Source organism: Mus caroli, chromosome 7 (assembly GCF_900094665.2).
Source record: "Mus caroli chromosome 7, CAROLI_EIJ_v1.1, whole genome shotgun sequence".
Classification (NCBI taxonomy): Eukaryota; Metazoa; Chordata; class Mammalia; order Rodentia; family Muridae; genus Mus; species Mus caroli.
The window spans coordinates 84,633,913-84,650,945 of NC_034576.1; positions in this window are offsets into that span (position 1 = coordinate 84,633,913).

Here is a 17,033-nt window from a genome sequence, read left to right on the forward strand (position 1 = left end):
GCAGGGCAGGTCACTGTCCTCCGACTGGGAGGGTGCCGGATGTCTGCGGCCCCAAAAGGGTGCTGCCTCAGCGGCTCTGTGGCTCCCGCCTGTCCCCTACTTAGTTTTTTTTGTTTGTTTATTTTGTTAGGTTAGGTTTTGTTTGTTTGTTTGTTTGCTTTTTGTTTTTCGAGACAGGGTTTTTCTGTGTAGCCCTGGCTGTCCTGGAACTCCCTCTGTAGACCAGGCTGACCTTGAACTCAGAAATCCCCCTGCCTCTGCCTCCCGAGTGCTGGGATTAAAGGCGTGCACCACCATGCCTGGCTCCTACTTAGTTTTTATTCTGAGATTGCTTCCTTATAACCCCCAGTTCTAGAGGAACGCAGGTTCCCATGCCTGCCCTTCTCTTCACTTGCTGATGGCAGTTGCGGGTGAAACTCAATTCTACAGGTTGATGCTTCTCCAAATCCATGCGCAGCCTCAGCTGGACCTTCCACTTGGCCCTGCAGCTCCTGCTTTCGTAATAGCGATTTCAATCTTCTCTCCTGTCACCTGCAGATAACTCACTGTCTGCATGAAACAAAAATAGAAACTCTATTGGAACATTCTCAACTTCTACCCACCCACCAGCCTTCCCTTCCCAAAGAGAAGGAATCACAGAGGCTGAGTCCTAGTCCCGCACCAGGCACTGTTTACACCACTTTGCATATGGTTCATCCTCACATTACCCCTGCACAGTGGACTCTAATTTTATCCTCAGATAACAGGCAATCTGCTCGAAGTCCGGAGAGTCCTAAAGCCTGAAAGCTGAATTCTAACTCCTGATGGTGTCTTCAGACTCCAAGTCGCTGAGTTCATCTGCCATGTTCTTTGCAGCCTTACTTCTTTTAAATACCTCTCAAATGCAGTCATTCATGTCTTCACCGAGTCAAACTGTTCTGTAAAGACTGGAACCTCTTCTATGTGTTAGAATGATTTTTAGGATATAATAGGAAGCAAAATCAGACATGGTCCCGGCCTTCCTAAAAACTGAAATGGAAGTCTATTGGGGCCAACAGAAATTCACCAAAGAATTACACAGAAGCACATGCCACACCAAAGGAGAGAATCCTAACTCTGTGGGAGTGGGTCAGGAAGGCTTGAGATGAGGGGTGAGGGTGTTAGGAGAGAGCCCTCTTGCGAGAGTAAACAATGAGCTACTGAGCTGAGACTTTAGCATGGGATGAGTTCTCAAGGCAAAATCTGTGTGGTGAGAGAGAAAAGTCAGAGAGTCTCCAGGCAGATGTTGGTTGAGAAGGACCTCTTTGTAGTTTCCTTCAAGGATCAGTCCATAGCTGTATAGGTTGTATTCACCAAACAATGACCCCGGGCCTGAGTGGTTCAAAGGAAAGGGTCTAAGGTTAGCTTTCTATCTAGAAGTGCTGTTGATAATTGCCTGTGCGTGATACCACACGGTGGAAATTGACTACGACTTCTCTTGACTTTTTAGATGTCTGCACCTCTTACTGGAAGATCCCCGGTGTCTTCAGTGGAGGGGGAAGGGATATCAGCTTATGAGGCAAGTCTGACTTCACATGTGTGTGAGAGTGCCCTCCTTTCTCTGGCCTCATAGTTTTCAGATTCGCCTTGTTATACATGTGTATCCAACCGGTGGCCTGTGGGTGACATGTGGCCTCATATGGCTGAGGAGAGCTTTGAATGCAGTCCAACATGAAATTATAACTTAATTAAAACAATGTGTGATTTTTTTTTAAGAAAATGGTTTTCATTCTTGAGACTCTCATAGATGTCTAAAATAAAACATGACCATATATTTCCTCATCCTCCATTACACTTCCTACAGATAAGGCCCCTCCAGAACCCTTCTATTTTTTGATAACCCACTAAGTCTAATTAGTGCTGCTCATATATGTATGAGTGTAGTGCCATCCCCTGAAGCATATGGAATCTATCACTGGCCACATGTTCATAAAAGAATGATTCTCCCTACCCATCAGTTTTTGTAACCCAATTGCATAGTTCTTCAATATCTGTAGATGTTAAAGTAGTATTGCAATGTCAAAAGGTTGAACACACATGTTAGAGGGACACACCCAGTCACCAGCTTTGCCCCTTCATTCTTCTTGGGTCATTGGATTAGAAGCTAATATACATTGGTCCACATTTCTCCATTGGCTCCCTCCTCCTCCCTTCCCAGCCTGGACGGGCAGCAAGCTGCCATCTTGGCTGAGTATTGTCCCACTGATTACCTGAACTCTCCTTGCATGGCTTTCCCAGAGTCTGGCCAGGGCAGCATGGAATCTGGGATATAGGGAAAGCTGGCATGCCCATCTGGCCATAAATCTAAGGACATGTTCTGCAGTCACCTTGTCAGCAAGAAAGCTGGTGGCTAATGCTAAATCTCCATCCATCTGTCTCATGTATCTTGTATTTGGTAGAAAAGTCAAAATAGTATTATGTTCTGATCACCTTAAAGAGCTAAGTCAGCTTCCTGAGTTCTTAGGCAGTGGAGGCCTCTGTCCTCTGAACAGAAGGACCCGTGTGCTCTTCCCATCCCCATTTCCTTGTTTAGGAAGATACTGACTGGAAAACATGGAGACCTTATTTGCAAGCACCAATGTCATATGTGAAGCTGATTTCCTAAGCACATTCAATTTCTAATAAGGACAACGTTCATTGCCACATCATAGAGATTCTACCCTTTGTTCATGGCTATAGGTTTTGCAGGACTCTGCAGTTCACCTGAAGTGCAGGTACATGGGAGCTGTGGGAAGATTCTAGAACTCATATTGGTTACAAAACATCCAAAGTCATTCTGGCTGAGGATGAAGCCTTGGGCATACAACTGATCATGCAAGGAGACTTACAAGGCAGGTGTACAACTTTTCCTTGAAAAATGTGCTCAGACATCTATCTATCCACTCCATATAGAATATCAGTGATGGACCAGAGATGGTTCCATGCAAATCTAGTGGGAGTCACTAATGAGAACATGGGTGATTCAAAGGCCTGCTCTAGTGTGAGTGACAGGTCACACAAGCAGCATCCCTGGAGCTCTCTGCATAACTCTCCAGGACCTCCACTGGAGTCTCCTCTGGCAGCAGTTGTTAACTGCTTAGTATCTGTGGAGAGGGACCTTGTGAATCTTGTCTCTTTCATTAGCTTCCTAGGCCTCATAAACTTTCCAGTTGCTTCCCCAATTCTACCAGCCTCCCTCTCTCCAGGAAGTAATTGTAATGGTTGGTACCTGATTGTCAACTTGGCAAAACCTAAGATCATCGGGGAGAAGGGTCTTTGGGGAATTATCTTGATTTCTTTAATTGATGTGGTAAGACCCACCTCACAGCTGTCTTAAGAAGGGAGACCTTGAGATGAGCACTGTAAGCATTTGCCCTCTTTTGACTACAAGCATAGTGTGACCAGCTGGTTCAGGCTCACATCGCCTTGACTTCCCTGTCATCATAGACTATAACTAGGAATTGTGATGTAAAAACATGCCCCCCCCCACATCTTAGTTGCTTTTGTGAAAGTGTTTTAACACGGCAACAGGAAAGAAATGAACACAAGAATGTTTCAATTCAGAGGAAATAGCTCTATGACAGCTTGCTGTGGGCAGATGTGACCCATTGCTGCCCAGTGTTTGTCTTCCAGCCCCAGAGTTCTTCCAGTTCACCTAGCCCAACTGCAGAAAGTGGGGAGCTACAGTCAGATGCAGTCATTTTCATTTCCCTGGCACAGCAGCTGCCAGTTTTAATCCAACAGCTGGTTTCCCACAAAAGAAGAGCAGGTCACAGACCCTGAATAGTGTGACAGCAACAGAGAAAACCCCATTACCAGGTAGAGGCCTGGGTGGCATTGTCATGGATTTGAAATCACATAGACACCTTGGCAGGACCACTTGGTATCACTGTCTTTGAGCCTCTGCATCCCTCTGCACGTTGGTGATTTGTTGTCTATGGGAGAGAGTGAGAGGGGCCTGAGGATAACTGCTTAGTGTCCAGGGCTACATACCTGGGAGTAACTATTGTGTGGAACTAGATTCTTGGTGCTTTTTAGTGCTTTGTGCTGGCACATCAGCACAGCACAGCACAGATACTGTAGCAAGAATGGCTGGCATTTAGGAGTTAGTTCTCAAAGTATGCAAGGCATTGTACCATGCCATTACATTCTGGACGGCTTCAGTTGGATAACAGAGGCTGGGGTATAGCTGAAAATGAGCTTTGAGGAGGAGCAATGATATGGGGCCTTTCCTTTTTTTGCTATCATCCCTGTGATAAAATACCTAACAAGCAAGGAATGATTTATTTTGGCTGGTGATTTGAAGGTGCTCAGGGCTGAGTACCCTGGTGTGCGAGAAGCTATGAAGGTAGGGACACAGTGCTGCTCATTCGCATCTTCACGCAACTAGGAAACCGTGAGAGAAAAGGAAACAGGGCCAGGCTAGAAACCTCAAAGCCCACCCACTAGGGACTCACTTCCTCTAAGTGGGCTCCACCTTCTAAAGGTGTTACATGTTTCTAAAAGAGACCAGTTGCCTAAAAAATAGTGGGGGGTAGTGCAAACAGCCCCTGCATACATGTTGTTCTGCTCACCAACCTAGGGCTGCGGGGAGGAAGGGACTCTGGGGACTGTAGTCAGGACTGTGTGACTGGTGGAGAACACCTCCAAAAGCAGTGGTCTAATAGAAGCTTTTTGTGTCTCTGTCTTGCTGCAGAAGCAGCTCCACCTCGGAAGAACTTTCTGGAGGAGCCTCACACTGGCTCTAGTTTGCAAGTGTGAACCAGAGAAGCACAAAGTTGACTGAAGTTATCTGGACACCTCCCCTGCTGTGACTGCCTAGGCCTCTGATAACCCCCCGGATTCCCAAGGACCCCTGGAATTCTTTCTTGTCAGGAAAACACACCCCTCCATGCTCTGGAGGACCTATGGGCCTGATGTTTCTGGAACGGTACCAAGCACACTCAGGCTCAAATTCAGGTTCAAGATTCAGCTCCCTCTCGCAGCCAGAGAAGATAAAAGAACCAAGACAGGAGAGATAATCTAAGTGGGCAGACGTGGCTTGGCTTATCTTTATTTATTTTAAAAAGACTTATCTTGGATACTGGAGCTTAAATTTTTAAAGTCTGCTGTGGGGTTCTGGCTTGGACTCTGGTGTGCAAAATACACGTGGGGGTAGGCTGAGGTACCAGGGTGGGAAGTCATCTTATGGGATGTGTGGGAAAGGTGACTGTGAGCCTCCTGAGACCATCATTGTGACTGGGATTCTGTGTAGTGGGAGGGGGCTGCAGCTAAAAACGCTGAACTTAAAAGCAGACAGGGCATTACCACTAGCATGGCAAACACTGGGAAAATGAGCTTCTTGTCAGAGAGTCAGGTCGCACAGGCGACCATGATCTTGCCTCTGCTTCCTTCCGTCTTTCTCCTGGGCACCGTTCAGTACTTTATGTGAGATGTATTAGGAGGGGCGGTTCCTACTCCTATCTATTTCAGCTTCTTAATTTAGAGTTAAATTCATAATGTGTTTGCTCAAGGGTCGTCTTTATCCAATGTGTTTACTTTGCAAAACATGCTGGAGAGGATTTGGAGGTGTGTGGTGCCCCAGAGAAAGTTGTCCTTTCTGTTTAATCTCTGCTCAGGGTCAAGGAATAGAATGCCCAACTCAGAATACCTCAGATAGGAGGAGATTTATTGACTCTTAGGACTCAAAGACCAGAAGCAGGGTGGCCTACCCAGCCGCTCTGATTTGGTGGTTTATGAGCAAGCAGTGAGCCGGGTTCTTAGATTCTCCAGACTCCATTCTCTCTGGAAACTCCACCCCGAGCAAACGTGATCTCTCTTGGTATAGCAAAATAGCTGCCTTCACATATGCCTACCAGGCCCTCTGAGGGATGAGTGAGATCTCTTTCCCGAGGGCTGGCACAAGAGAGGGAGACCATTTGCATTTTTCAGAAGCCTCTCACTTTGTGTCTCAGATAATGAATTGAGTTACATGCCCAGGGAGAATGCTACAAGTTGGCTGGATCGGTCAACCAGGGTGGGGGGTCCTGGACAGAAGACTCACAGGGCTGCTCCACAGATGAGAGTGGGGAGAAGTGGGTGAGGAGGGCAGTACCATACCCACCCTCTGCGGTACATCCAGCAGGTGGTCACTCAGGTTTTTTGGATGGATGGGAAAGGCACAGAGCTGCAGGTGGCTGTGACTCTTGCCTAGGAGCTGCCTCTGTAGACTCTGTTCCCCTCCCCAGTGCCTTGTGTAGCAAGGCCAGCTGTTCCCACTGTGCACGGGAGGGTGGGCCGGTGAGTTTTGAGAGATCAGGGAGGCATTGACCATCCTTTCCCCTCTGCTTTTCTCGGAGGCCCATATCAAGAAGCCTAAGTCACTCTTAGGTCAGTGGCTACAAGGGGCTGGATATTAATAAAATCCCCGGAAGGAAAGGAGAAGATCTTTAAGATATTTGGTGTTAGACAGCCTGGTTGTCAATTTTGCACATGACATGCAATGTTCATAGTCATGTGTCATGGTTAATTTGATTGTCAACTTGACACGACTTAGAGCCACCTGGGAACAGAGGCTCGGTGAGGGATTTTGGCATGTCTCCGAGGGACTATTGTGATTGCTTTCATTGATGTGGGAAGAGTCAGTCTAAACATGTGTAGCTCCCTGATTTGGAGCCTGGACTATATAAGAGTAGAGAAAGCTAGCTGAGCACTAAGCATACAGACATCACCCTGTCTGCTATTGACTGTGGCTATAAGACAAGCTGCTTCAGGCTCCTGCTGTGACTTATCCACAAAGATGGACTAGAATCCGGAAGTGTAAACTAAAAGCCCTTCTCACTATGTTTGTTGCCCACCCCTTCCCTCCACAGCTGGGTTAGCACCTATGGGACTCAGATATACTTAAAGATTTTAAATGATCTGCTGGAGGTTTGGGTCTCACCTGGCTTGCCATGTGTCATGTGAGTAAAAGTCATTGAGTCACCAGAAATATTTGACAAGGTTGCCTGCTCTGATTTGTGCCTTACTTCATTGGCCAATTAAAGAATACACTCAGTCACCTGAAAACAAGGATTAATTGGGTGGAGGGGAAGTGGCTCCAGGGAAGAACCCTTGCATAGTGTATTTGAAATCTTGGTTTAATCCAAAGCACCACTAGAAGGAAGGGAACAAAATAATGATAGATGTAAACTGGTATGCAGGCCTTCACTCCTGCTCTTCTCCTGCTGATTGCATTAGAAGAAACATCCTCCTTTGGTAACCATGGTAACTGCTAAGCAGGAAACCCCTCCAGAGGGGGTCTCATTGTTTTTGACTTTGAGCTTCACCATCCAGCAAGTGCAATACAACAGAGGCTCAGGAATTGTGGCAGGGACAGAGAATTGAAGGAAAGAAGAAAGGGGTGGGGGTAGGAGGGTGTGTGTGTGTGTGTGTGTGTGTGTGTATGTGTTGGGCTTCTGGTCCCATTTGTTTACTTAGAGGGGACACTTCTAAGTTTGTCATTTAACATGATTTCGGCTTTTAAAAATGGGTGCTCATAGACCTGTGACGGCACACGCATATCCTAGCTCTGGGGAAGCTGAGACAGGAGGATTTCAAACCGGAGGTGAGCCTGGGCTATTTATCCAGATTCTGTCTCAAAACAAACAAGGGTTGGGAAGACAGCTTAGTCTTCAATGTGCTCGCTGCACAGACAGCCAACATGAGGACCTGTGCTCTGCCTCAAATGCTCAGCTCAAAAAAGCCTGGTATGATGGTGCGCACTGAGAATTCCAGTGCTGGGTAAGAGGAGACAGGCAGACCCTGGGGGCTTGCTAGGCAGCCAGTCTAGCCCAATACAAGAGCCTTAGGCCAGTAAAGAAAGAAGTGGATGGCTCCTGAGGAAGGGGTTGGCCTTTGGCCTCCACATTGACCACCACCCTCCCAGCTCCACCCAACACATTTCCCTCATTCAAACAACAAAAACACCCACCAAACTTGGACACTCTTTAAATTGTTTTTTTTTTTAAAGTGCTTATCATCAATATTTATTTAGTGTTTTTTGTTATAGGCAGGCTGTTGGGTGAGTGGAGACTGGCTGAGTAAAGGAACAGCACCTGGCCCTCCTCCCCTGCCTTTCTCTTACATAGCCATAAAGATTTGCAAATAGAAAGATAATCGGTGCCAGCTACAGGAAAGGATGGGAAGGGAGCGTGTCAGAGCCTGGGATGGGAGGACCGGTTTTAAGCACAGCTCTGATGGGATGGATTAGTAGCTAATTCCTCTGGGCCTCTTGGTGTAAAACAACACTGACTAAGTGAGAAGCAGGCTTGGCATCCCTGCTGGCTCCCACCCTAGGCTTTGCCTCAGGACTGACAGTGCATCCCGTCCATCCCTGCCAGAGATCACAGAGGCGGTGGGAAGTCAACCCTGTGCTGAAGGCCTTGCCAGGGCCTGGGATACAGCAGAGACAGCTCACATCTCTCTTTTCAGCTTTCCCGAGGAAGTTACACATACTGGCTGGACTTAACCCCAGAATTTTCTGCTTTTCTACCCTCGAGTTTTCAAGCAATATTATATTTGTGGGAGCCACAGGTCGCTTATCTCCTGTTGTGCTAGACAGAGCCTCTGTATAACGCTGGAGGAAGAGGACAGGGCTGCCTAGGACCCCCCACGTAGGAAACACCCCTCCATCTCCTGTGCTGCAGCTAGCACTCACTGGGCCCAAGGAAGTCCCCGTGGGAACCACCACTTCACCCAGTAGACTGCTTACTAAAGAATGCTGAGCCAGGAAACAGGCTGGACAAGTGACTTGAAGATGGAGGGCAAAAGACTTCCTCTTGAGATACATCAGCTGGAGACTTTAAGTACCCTGGGGTCAGGCAGAGCCCTCTTCACCCATGGTTTTATTTCAGCTCCAACTACTGAATTAGACACCTGCTGTCACACAGTGATCTGATGAGAGTGGCCAATATAAACAGTTCCAAAGGGTCTGTGTTGAACTGTTATTAAAGGGAAAGCAACCCTTTTCTCTGTAACAGGAAAAAAAAAAACAAAAACAAAACAGACTATGAAATAGGTAGAGTGCTCGCTCTGCTTGAGAAAGTCCAGTTTCAGACCTTTGGAACTGACCCTCCTCAACTGTGCTGTGCTGATGAGGGTCCCCATCAATGGGGCCTGAGGTAATAGAAGCTGAGTTTCTAGCAACTTTGCACTGTAGGTAGCCAGGACTGAGTAGGCTTAGAAGGAACTTCATGAAGGAAGCAGCATTTCTCTTCCCATCTCTTAGCACCAAGATGGACGGACAGCTGACATCCTATGAGATACATACAGGAAGTGTAATGGGTGGGTCACTGAGAGAGTCAGTTACTTTGTACATTAACAGTTAAAGTAGTTGGCTTTCTTGCTGTCCCACTGGTCTCTCTATGGGCATATGTAATTACACAAGCGTGTGTGTGTGTGTGAAACATGTATATTTTGTTTTAAATAAAAAGGACATGGTGTTGGGGCAGGCTTGTTATTCAGAAACAAAAAGCTTTTCATCATGAATTGATTAAAGGTAAGCCATAGTCTTAACCTAGATCCATCGAAACTGAACAGCTGGAGAAATCCCACTTTGGAAAATGATTGCCAAATGTTGCAGAGCCTCCCTGACCATGGTGGTTCTCCAATTTGGTCGGAATTCTTCTGTGCTTGGGACAGATGGATGTTTGGGAAATCGCTTTGCTTCACTGAACACTGAAGACCCCGGGACTCCTGCATGATTATTACCCAAACCGCTGCTAATGAACACTTCCAAATTGTGACTCATCCTCCAGGCTGACTCTTCACAACCTCTGCTTAGCTGTACCCGGTCGGATCACCCCTTCTGTCATCTGACTTGCAGACGGGTGCCTGATCTCCTTTGATATACTGTACATGACATGCTAACAAACCCTTCTCTTTAATCAAAGGAATCAGACATATGCCACCGTCAGAAGTCGGGCGGGGCGAGCCCGGAGCAGATGTGTTCCTGCAGGTCAGATGGAATGAGTGGATTTGGCGCATACACTTGGCATAATCTTGAAAATCAACCCTAGGATCTAATTTTAAAATAAAACCTCATATTTTTCACATGGCAGAGACTCCGTAGCCAACAGCTTTTAACAGGAAGAAAACAAAGGTCTTGGGATAACTTTTCACAAATTCACATAGGAGTACAGTCTTCACGTTCAGAAATTCTTGAGCTAGAGAAGAGTCTTATCCTTCCAGATGCCGCAAGAAGACAAGGGCTATTAAGAGGCTTTGAGGGGAAGATACTTGAGATACTTGTTGCCAAATCTGACGCTCCGAGTTCAATTCCAGGGGTCCATATGATAGAAGGAGAGAACCAACTCCTGCCAGCTGTCTCTGACCTATATGTGTACTATAAAACACAGACACATCCTCTCTCTCTCTCTCTCTCTCCACACACACACACACACACACACACACACACACACTCACTAAAATATCTTTGTAGATAAAGACAACTATACAACTGACCTCCATACCGCCACATAATAATTTTAAAGTTGCTGTACCAGCTGCTCCAGCCACAGTGGGATGGGAACCAGCCGGCTGCCTTCTCTAACAACTCTGAAGGGCTGTTTTCTTTCAAGAGGGGAGAGGCCTCAGACAGGGTCTGGCATGATGGATGTACTTGCTCAAGAGATGCTGGGAAGAGCTACACAAGCAGAGCCAGAGGAGGGCCTGGAGATCTGGGAAGGCTCCTTGTAAGGCAGGGCTACCTGAGATGTCTGACGCGCCCATCCATTTCTTCCATCCAGATCCAGTGGCCCAGGAGGGGCAGTGAGGCAGTCCATTGTCCTTCCTACTTGTTTCAGGACCCCTACCCATGTTTTCTGTTCACTCCAGACCCCCCTCGCCTCCTCTGGGCTTTCCCTCCTCCACCTGACCTGGAAGATTCCTCCCAGCCTTTCCTGTGACTGTCAGTGCTAGTTCTAAGAAGGAAGAGATCGATTAACCTCTTCTAGAAAATGTCTTCCTTACCCATAAAACAGGTGCCTCCTCTTCCTTACCCATAACACAGATGCCTCATCTTCATTTGTCTTTTGTTTTTGTTTTCTCTAGAACAGAAGAGAATACCGAAATTCTAGATCCTATTTATATAGACTTGAACTCTAGCTCCAGTACTTTGTGTCTAGGGACCTTGAGAAAGCCAGTCTGTCTCTCTTGGACCTCTTTGGTGACTTTTCTACTTAATGTATATTAAGATTCCACGGTGGGTCATGTGCTATGCTATCCTGGGAGGTTGTCACAGTCAATAAGACAGGCTCTCCATTGCTGGGGATTTGCAATCTAGCAGGGGAGGTAGAAAAAGCAGTGTGAGTTGAATGAAGGCAACTGTAGGGTTAGTAAAGAACACAAGAGAGCCCATAGGAGAACCATTGTCCACTTTCTGAAGGAGACAACGATGTCTGTGAGAATGATCAGTGAGGGGCCAGGAAGTGTTAGTGGATAAAGGTTTCTGATAGAGACCATGGGCAGTCCAGGGACCTGATCTTTATGGCTTCAGCTTGGAATTAGGGAAGAGTTAGGGATAAGGTTGAAGTTTGTGGGGCAATTAGGAGCCTGACTAGAAAGCTCATAAGCTCTGACAAAAGGAATTTGACTTGAAGATTCTAAAGAAAATGAGAGGTCTTCACCATCCCCCTGTCTCACATCTACTCCATCTCCTTACCTGGAGGGTGAAAGGGGGGTTGGCATGGGAATGTAGTTGCTTATATTCTAATGCTAGTTATGTTCCCCCAAAATCTGTTAGAAGGAGAATGGCTGTCTGCGCATAGCTTCTGGGAACCTGCCCCCAATTGGTTCTGATTGATAAATAAAGATGACAACAGCCAATACTGGAGAGGGCAGACAGAGGTGGGATTTTAGGATTCTCTGGTTTGGGACTTGGAGGAGGAGGAAGGAGGAGATCCCCTGTTCTGTGAGAGGTGGAGGAGAGGAGAGATACCATGTCTAATAAGAGTGGAGGACAAAGAGCACACATACCCTCCATGTGAAGGGGGGGGCTGAGTGAGGGCTGCCCATGTGGGTACAGAGCAGCCAAGGTAGACCATAGATTTTGTAAGTAATAGCTCGGGATTAACAGCATGGAGGTTAGCCAGTGGCCCAGCTATTGTGCTGTTTAAGTCATATTAAAATATAAAGGGTGTGTATCTGTCTTTCATTCGGGAACATAAACCATTGGGGCAGATAGCAAACCCACCACTGAGAATTTATTATTATTTAATTCTACATGGTGGTGTGTATTGCTTCATTTCTAACTATATTCTATTGCTTCATTTCTAATTATATTCTAAAAGTCTCTCTCCTCCCCAAGCCCTTTGCCATCTCCCTCATTTGGGACCCAAACAAGCCAAACCCTAGTTTGTTTGACCATGGAAGAGCTGGATGACACTGGCTTCAACTAAAGCCACAGCCTTGGTTGGAGAGGAAATGGTATCATCTGAGTACCAGCAAGACAGACTCTTCCCCCACAGAGCAGGGCAAACTCTTCCCCTATGAAGCTGGGCACTTCAGACTCAGAGCTGAGCGAGCACACTGCCCCACTTTCAGGGAAACACCATCTTCTGGCGGGGAGAAAATGAACCCAGAAAGTCTGAGGTTCATAACAGGAGGAGGAGAGAATCTAATGAATCTCTCCCCCGGGGAAGGTGAGCCTAGAGCTGAACCTAAGAGTGAATGACAGACAACCTTGCTTAATGTAGAAGTGGGAGTGGCAGGAGACACCGGAAGTGAGAGTGGGTGGGGCATGAGTAGCTGACTGGAGTCAGGATCCCTTGGAGGAAGGTGAAGGGCTTTCTGCGGGAGGATGGGCTGGAGAGGAAGTGGTCTGGTTCCATGGGTCAAATAGAAGGAATTCATCTTTATTCAAACATGGAGAAACCTGAACGTGTGTTAAAGCATGTGGCATGGTGGAGATAGGTTTGTGTTTTGACAGGTGTGTGTTGCTTCTGTGTAGGGACTAATCTTCTTCAATGGGTGGTGGTCAATGATGCATGAACTGAAGTTTCCTGAGACAGAATTATTTGAGCTGTGGCCTGGCAGGCAAGATTGGGACCCACAGCTCATGTTGTGGAGTTTTGGTAGAAGAATTGGAAAGAGAGGCAGTCAATTCAGGGAGGCCTATGTTATAGGCAAATTAACTGCTGGGCATGTAATCTATCTCTCTCTCTTCCTTCCCTCCCTCCCTCCCTCTGACAACGAGATTGAACTTAGCTAGAATCTTACACACTTGTAGGCAAGAGCTTTATAACTGAGCTCCACCTTTAATCCCTTTTAAATGTTTTGATTTAGAGGTGGGGTCTGGCTAATATGATTAAGCTGACCTTGAACTGGGTCTGAAGACCAGGCAGGTCTTGAACTTGTGATCCTCCTGCCTCATCTTTCCCCGGAGCTGGGATAAAGGCCTGTAATACTTGGCCTGACTTTAGTCTTTTTTATTTTTAATTTCTAAGCAAGGTTGAGTGGCCCAACACTTGCCACCCAGCAGCATTTCCAGATTCCAGAATGACCATTGGCTGGTGAGTGTGGACCCACCAGGCATTACCAACACAGAAAATGTGTCTGAAACTAAGAAGCATCCTCCTGATTTGAGAAGGAAAAAATGCTGTGTGCGTTCTTGTAATCCCAGTGTTTAGGAGGCTGGGGCAGGAGGCTCACAAGAGAGACCAGTCTGAACTGCATAACAAGACCCTGTATCCAGGAATTAGTGTATATATCAATCTACATAGAATAAAGCAACAGAATGGAAGGTGGGGAGAGGGAGGAATGTGCACCATTCCTCCTACTTGCCACAGGGTCTCCTGCTGCTCTTTCTGTCCCACGGCAGCCCCTGCCGCAGTGGCAGCTATCTTGTTGGCGGCTTCACATTCAGGTTGCATATAATTGAATACAAGCACTCCACGCTCAATTATCTCGTTTGTAGACAAGGTGACACCTGAAGCTTTGGAATGGGGCGGGGGACCCAATCACACTGGTGCAAAAGCCACATCCTTTTTCCAGAAGACCACAGTCAATATTGGGAAGTGCCTGCTGGCAGGAAGCTATTAAGTTCCCCCAGACCATTAGACACAACAGACACGACCCGAGTAAACATCTCTCAGAGTCAAAATATGAATGGATAATGGAACCTAGGAGAGGAGGATCAATGAGATACTGTAATGAGGCACTGTAATGCACAGATACAGAGGCGGGCAGATGTTCTGAGAGGCAGCAGGACCAACCTGGCTTACACCTCGCTTCAGTTTTTGTAAAAGCTTTGAACGGAGAGCAAATAGATGGTCTATGAAACATAGCAGTTATAAAATACTTGAAATCTTTCGTGCAATTCCATCTTAAACAATAGTTCTTAACCAGACACAGTTTTGCCCTGATGGGACAAAACTGACCTTACAGACATTTTTGATTGTTAAAGCTGGCAGGGGGTAGCAGAGATTCTGGCATCCAGCAGGTAGAAGCCAGGGAGGCTGGGAAACATCCTGCAACCGGCAGACTCTTTTCACTCCCCGTGGCCACAGAGGATTATCTAGCCCAAAATGTCAATAGTGCCAGGATTGAGGAGTGCTGGCATAAAAGAAAAAACTGCATGAAAGATTTCGTTTCTTTTCTTCTTCTTCTTTTTTTTTAAGGACAAAACTCCTCAACTCTTTGAAATAGGATGTGTAGCCTGCAGCGAGAGGTTGGGCCTGCTGAGGAGGGGAGTGGGAGGATGCACTCCTGCTGGAAGACTTGCCTTCAAGGCAGAGCAAGAGGAAGAGACTGGCCTGGCCCATGCAGGCCGGCAGCCCTCAGAGCTGAATTATGTAGTTCATTCCAATCACACTTTTTTTCTCTTTGCTAGCTGACTCTGATAAAATCAATTTGTTTTGAGCATCTTGACTGCACCGTAAGGGAGAGAGAAAGTATATTAATAAAACATGCAGAACAGTCAGTCCTGGGGGTGACTGCAGACCTCTTGGATCCAGGTTCAGAGGCCAACCACATCTGAGATGCTTTGTCAGACTCAGGAGCCCAGACTAGACTTGTGACAAGCCAACCCATGTCAGGGATCTACCTGTGAGGTCACCTCTGTCACTTCCAACTGTTTCCTGTATCTTTTCCAGTACCATGGGAAGGAAGCCCAGCTGTGTGCAGGTTTGAAAGCTAACCCATGCTTGGGAAGAGCAGAGAGTCTTGTTTGAATTCAAACACAGGTTTCAGTTTTTAGGTGTTTGTGAATAATTTTCCCGACGTCCTTGCATTGCATTTAAGGGGTTTATCTATTCCCTTCCCTACTTACTGTAGATGCATTTGGCTATCCTCACACCTCAGTCTGGATTGAGCCTCTCTTGAGATCCAGCAACAGCAACTATCCTTCAATACTGTCTGTTCCTTCTCCTTCCTTGGCCCTTCTCTTTCTGTTTATCAACAAACCTAGAACCATGGCCCTAACGGGCGAATGCAAGAAATTCACCCCTTCTGCACCAAATCAGTGGCATTTCCTGAAGCTGTCCAGCATAGTAGTAACACAGAATGTTATGGAAGTAGTGAAAAGATTAAGTGAGCATTTTGGGGGAACTGGAGAGATGGCTCAGTTAAGAACATCTATTACACTCACAAAGGATCTAAGTTCATTTGTCAGTACCCACCTTAGGTTGCTCACAGCAGCTTACAACGCCAGATGCTGGAGATCTGGTGTCTCTGGTCTGCACTCAAGTACACATACCCCAACCCCAACAACAACAACAACAAAAACAACAACAAAATATATATGTATGTGTGTATATATAATTAAAAATAATAAAAAAATATTCTTAAAAAGATTAATTGGTTTAATACCTATAAAGCTTAAAAGAATGCCCTTGGCATGTGAGTGGCCAATATATACACTTAGTTACTGTTATTTAAATTACTTCAATAAACTCACATTTTTAGATCCCTGAGCCACATTTTTGGACTGGAGTTATAATCCTGAAGATTTTGCCTGAGATTATTCCTGATTGCTTTTTTATTCAGAGGATATCTTAGCTGGTTACAAAACCCTCTGGCTACATTTGATTTTCCTTGCGCTTTTGTAGCCATTTCTCTCAAAGTGCTGCTGTGGAGAAACCTAGGGTCCATCTGATCCCTTGCCCTAGTCTACATATATAATCAGATTGTGCCTTATGAGTCTCACAAGAACCTCTCCATATAATCTAAGTTTATTCTCTTCACCAGGAAGTGACATGCTGTTGGTCATTCTGTGTCATTTTTTTCTTTTGGAGTAATTTTAAAGACATTTTCTTTAATATCTTGATATTTACCTCTTCTTTAGGAATACCAAATTAGTTTTTTAAACTTCCTCTGCTTTCCATATCTATGTTTCTTTGATAACCTCAGTCCCATTTTTTCCTACTTAATTTTGGACACTTTCTCTACAGTCATCCTTATGAAACTGAGTGTGTTTTCAGTTCTGTTTTCTATGGTTCTGTACTGTTACTGTATTTTCTTTCATCTACCTTTTAAGGTCACCACTAGCTTCTCTGCCATTGTTGTCACAATAGCACCACCTCTACCCTGTCTCTTGGGTCTCTTTTGAGTCTTTCTCCTTTGAGACAAATCATATCTTGTCTGGTGACCTAGTTAGAGTTCTTATTGAAGTGATGAAACACCATCACCAAAAACATGTTGGGGAGTTAAGAGTTTATTCCACTTACATTTCTACGTCATTGTTCATAATCAGAAGAAGTCAGGACAGGAACTCAAGCAGGGCAGGAACCTGGAGGCAGGAGTAGAGGCCATGGAGGAGTGCTGCTTAATGGCTTTCTCAGCCTGCTTTCTTATTAGAACCCAGAACCACCAGGCTAGGAATGGCCCTACCCACAATGGACTGGGCCCTCCCCTATCAATCACTAATTAAGAAAATACTCTACAGGCTTGCCTACCACATGATCTTATGGAGGCATTTTCTTAATTGAAGTTCTCTCCTTATAGATGGCTTTAGCTTGTGTCAAGTTGACATAAAACTATTCAGCACATTGAGTACTTTTATTGAGATAATGAAGGACTAT